The sequence below is a fragment of the Odocoileus virginianus genome, chromosome 34 (genome assembly GCF_023699985.2).
Source record: "Odocoileus virginianus isolate 20LAN1187 ecotype Illinois chromosome 34, Ovbor_1.2, whole genome shotgun sequence".
NCBI classification, from domain to species: domain Eukaryota; kingdom Metazoa; phylum Chordata; class Mammalia; order Artiodactyla; family Cervidae; genus Odocoileus; species Odocoileus virginianus.
In genome coordinates this window covers 29,192,867-29,198,000 of record NC_069707.1, presented here as the reverse complement: position 1 = coordinate 29,198,000, position 5,134 = coordinate 29,192,867, and the positions used below count along the sequence as shown (strand labels likewise).

At 41.8% G+C, this 5,134-nt stretch overlaps 1 pseudogene; it reads left to right on the top strand.

Annotated features, from left to right (window-relative positions):
- The first annotated feature begins 675 nt into the window (after window positions 1-675).
- LOC110130887 (spindlin-1 pseudogene) lies at window positions 676-1,197 on the top strand (annotated as a pseudogene).
- The last annotated feature ends 3,937 nt before the right edge of the window (window positions 1,198-5,134 follow it).

Here is a 5,134-nt window from a genome sequence, read left to right as displayed (position 1 = left end):
GACAGAGAATGAGATGGTTGGATGGCATCACAGACTGGATGGACATGAGTTTGAGCAAGCTCTGGGAGTTGATGATGGACAGGGAAGCCTGGCCTGCTTCAGTCCTTGGGGTCGCAAAGAGTTGGACACACGGAGTTACTGAACTGAACTGAACTGAAAGAGTTTTCTTGTGGAGAACAAAACTGCTGCGGCTGCTAAGTCGTTTCCGTCGTATCCGGCTCTGTGCGACCCCATGGACAGCAGCCCACCAGTCTCTGCCATCCCTGGGATTCTCCAGGCAAGAACACTGGAGTGGATTGCCATTTCCTTCTCCAATGCAGGAAAATGAAAAGTGAAAGTGAAGTTGCCCCGTCGTGTCCGACTCTTTGCGACCCCATGGACTGCAGCCTACCAGGCTCCTCCATCCGTGGGATTTTCCAGGCAAGAGTACTGGAGTGGGGTGCCATTGCCTTCTCTGGAGAACAAAGCAGGTGACATCATTTTCTAGCCACTGACAAGCGTGGGTGAATTATGTATTTGAGCAGCAGGATAGCATGTTTGTGAGCCCAGGGCCCAGGGATGGATGATGCCAAGGACAGAGGATGGATCCTGATAGGCGACTCACATATCCTATTATTCAGTGTTGCTATGACTATTAGCATATATATATGCTATAATATATATATATAATATATAATATACTATAATATCCTATTATTCAGTGTTGCCTAACTTAATAAAGATGAAAGAATTTCTGCACTGGAAGTCCTCTCTGATAGAGTTGCAACATCTCAAATCTGTGATGCACACCTAGCGGACATGATGATTATCAAAGCAGTGAAGCACCTGTTTGAATCGGAGGATGGCTCTAAAGATGAGTAGAGGGGAATGATCCTAGCACGCGTCCCTGTAATGAACATGTGGTTTTATATCACCTACGAAAAAGATCCTATCTTGTATATGTACCAGCTCTTAGATGATTATAAAGAAGGTGACCTTCGCATTATGCCTTATTCTATTGATTCACTTCCAGTACAAAGGGAACTAGGAGACGTGGTAGACTTCTTGGTTGGCAAACATGTGGAATGCGCCAAACAAGATGGCTCTGAAAGGAATGGCATGATCATCCATCAAGTAGAGGTCAAACCCTCTATCTGCTTCATCAAATTTGATGATGATTTCTATATTTATGTCTACAATGTGATGAAAGCATTCTAGATGTCTTCACGAATTTGGCCAGATTTGTGAAACTATTAAATGTGTAATCTGTAGATGTAAAGGTTTGACTGCTTTCCATTTTAATGAGAGCTCAAATGTCCCTGTGAATCCACAATTTGCCAGCAGAATTGATTTTGTTTGGAATAGTATAGATGTCTGTGAAAACAAAGTATTTTTTGTAAAGAACTCTTTCCACTTAAAAGAAGTCTGTCTGTTTGGAGGGGAGTTATAGACAAGTTTGGTAAAAAGTTGAGCTAGTCTCTTAGTTACATAAAACTAGAAGGTTTTATCTGCTTTCCCTTCACTCCTAAGGTTGTTTTACTGTGTTGTCACAATACAAGCACAGTGTGCTGTTTCTGCCTCTCTATCTCTGCACAGATATACTGTGTATACCTCTCTCTGTCTGTGTAATACATATGTATGTGCAGGCACAGATCGGTATACACACACATACACACACACTTCATTGGCAGTCCTTTATGGATTGGAGTCGGGGTTAAATAATTTCCTCCAATTCAACAGGAATTTTTTAAGGAAGTCAGTCATATTTGGTATATGACTGCTGCTTGTTTAAAATTAAATTTGGGCACAGAAAGCCCATCAAGACATTCAGCTTGTTTGGAAAGTCAAAAGTGCAAAGCACCTTTTCGGTCTGGAAGTCCAAACAAGATTAAATTGTGAGCCATTAATGACCCACATTAGAATTTAACCATTAGAAATCTGGATAAAATGTTGACTTTGATTCTAAGCTTTGCAAAATGTTTATTTACATTTTTGGTTACTTTTTTTTTTATGTTTTACTTTTTTGGGGGTTTGGGGGGTCAAAGTCCAGGTAGTTTAATTTGGTCCACACAGTGTAACGCAGGTGTATTTTGGTCAGTACTTTTCGTCCATTATTTGTACAAATCAGTAATTTGGATTTTAGCACATGATTTAAAATTCAATAGTACATCAGTGGTTTGTGTGTATGTGGTAAGTTCCTGGGAGAACACAAATATTAGAAATTCAACCTTAAGAATAATTTTGTTGCTTTTTAACACATCCTCTGGGACACTTTTTATTTTTATTCCTATTTTACTGATGGTATGATTATGGTCAGAAGGCTTTTTCTCCTGGGCTTGTCCTGACAAAGAGTGTCTGGGCAAGTGACAGCAGAAGCCCTCTGATATTTCAGTGGCGCTGCATCCTCTTGCCGCCTCCGTGCCGCTCACGTGGATCCATCCCACAGAGTGGACCCTGGCATGCAGGGTCAGTCACCTGTGCTGGCTCATGGATGTAACTGACACCAGCCTCCAGCCGCAGGCTCCTTCTGTGGCTTACTATGCAAGGCTGTTTTAACCAAAATAGAACTGCAAAAGTGGTTGGTCTTGCAGCAAAATGGCCATCTGTCACTTTGTTTCGGAGGAGCCCTGGCATTTTGAAAGCTAAGAGAAAGGCAGTATGTGGAACCAGTCTCCTGGGGCGAATAGAAATTCGACCTGAGATTTGGTTGGAAGGTGAAATGTCTACCTCGGCTGTCAATCAAATATCAGTGGTCCCTACAACCTCCACTGTGGCTGTTCTTGGTGTTAGAGATTGTGTAGTTTCAAGGCCTGGCTGTGAATGGTTGGCATGATGCACATTTCTGCCTGCAGGAAAGCTGTGTCTTGAGCTTCTGGCTGGTAACCCCTTGCACCCCATAAATATAGCACCCCATTTTCTGCAGTGTGCCCAGCGCCTCCTGGTTTTCAGCCAGGGGAGAGCTTCTCCATGCAGTGAGAACACAACCCAGGTCTGAGATGCTCCTCTCTGCTTGAACAAGGTCACGCTGCACCTATGTCATCTGCTTTCCTGGTGGCCCTTGTAATTACCCCTCCATGTGAATCTCAAGGCTGAACCTGGCTCCCGGAGCTCAAGTAGACATGTGACCCAGGGAGTGAGTGTCCTGCGTTCACTACACAAACACCATACAGTGACTTCAGGATGAAAAATCAAGTTCTTTGGAAGCACCCAGAAAGTTGGATCAGTTAGAACATCTTTGTCATCACTGAATGACTTGAACTGTGGTTTTTCTGCAAGTATCTTTAGCGACTTTAATACCTTGTAATTGGCCAGTCTCTCAAATGTGACATGTGATTATTATTATCATTATTTTAATCATTGTTCCTTTTCTTGCCTTTAGGGTAAAGGAAGGGGAAGGAGAGTGTTGTTTTTCCATTTTTTCCCCACCTTTTATTCTTTTGGTGGATTAAACCACACTTCCTGACTCCATGACTAACTGCTCCACAGCCGAGTATTTCAGGCTTCATTTAGGCTTGTGTTTCAGATCTGCATGCGTGGCTTGCCTTTTTGTGATAACTAAACATTGGTTTCTTGTTCTTGGAATCCAATGTGAATTTCCAACATTATCATCATGGGACTTAACAAAAGACAACTCTGTATAGAAGAATCTCTGTAAAAAATTTATCGGCCTTTCTCATTGACCTGCTAGAGTATTGTTGTATTGTGTGTGTGCACGCCTGTCTGTGATGTCTGGGTGCTCGTAAATCTTCAAAGGAAAACCTTAAAAGCAGACCATCCTTTTGTGCATGCTATTCCAAGTAGAATGTCCAATGTAACTAACTAAAATTACATGTTAAAGATATTTAGGGTTTTTTATTTTGCGTTCTTGTTTCTCTTTGTCTTCAGTTTTCTATTTGCCTACTGTGCAGTTTTAGTGGTTGTAAGATAAAATGCACTACTGAAGCAAACAGTGCCAACAGAAGGTGGTTTTCCAGTTGTATGTGCCATGCAGTATGTGAAGGGACTGCAAATTCTGAGAACAATCACAGTCACTTCTCAACCAGATTTCATTCCTATTACTGTTTAACAGTAATTATAAAATGCCAGGCTGGATAAAGCACAAGCTGGAATCAGGATTGCCGGGAGAAATATCAATAACCTCAGATACGCAGATGACACCACCCTTATGGCAGAAAGTGGAGAAGAACTAAAGAGCCTTTTGATGAAAGTGACAGAGGAGAGTGGAAAAGTTGGCTTAAAGCTCAACATTCAGAAAGCTAAGATCATGGTGTCCAGTCCCATCACTTCATGGCAATAGGTGGAGATACAAAGGAAACAGTGGCTGACTTTATTTCATGGGGCTCCAAAATCACTGCAGATGGTGACTGCAGCCGTGGAATTAAAAGACACTTGTTCCTTGGAAGAAAAGCTATGACCAACCTAGACACCATGTTAAAAAGCAGAGACATTACTTTACCAACAAAGGTCCATCTAGTCAAAGCTATGGTTTTTCTAGTGGTCTTATATGGATGTGAGAGTTGGACTATAAAGAAAGCTGAGTGCTGAAGAATTAATGCTCTTGAACTGTGGTATTGGAGAAGACTCTTGAGAGTTCCTTGGACTGCAAGGAGATCAAACCAATCAACTCTAAAGGAAATCAGTCCTGAAAATTCATTGGAAGGACTGATGCTGAGACTGAAACTCCAGTACTTTGGCCCCCTAATTCAAAGAACTGACTCACTGGAAAAGACCCTGATGCTGGGAAAGATTGAAAGCAGCAGAAGGGGATGACAGAGGATGAGATGTTTGGATGGCATCACCAACTGAATGGACATGAGTTTCAGCAAGCTCTGGGAGTTGGTGATGCACAAGGAAGCCTGGCATGCTGCAGTCCATGAGGTCACAAAGAGTCAGACACAACTGGGTGACTGAACTGACTGAATGACTGTTTTACATGCCAAACCCCGAAGTGTCTTTAGCTTGAATCTCTGAATGCTGTGGGCCCATTAGAAGACTATTTTGATGGTCATAAATTGTAGTGCCTGAAAACATTCCTAAGTTACTAGTTTTTTAAAACATAAAAGTTCTCAAAATTATAGGAACAATGATTATAACAGAAAATAATTATGGCCATTATGCCTGTGGTTTTTTGGAATTGCTGCAGTTTTTGTGTTTT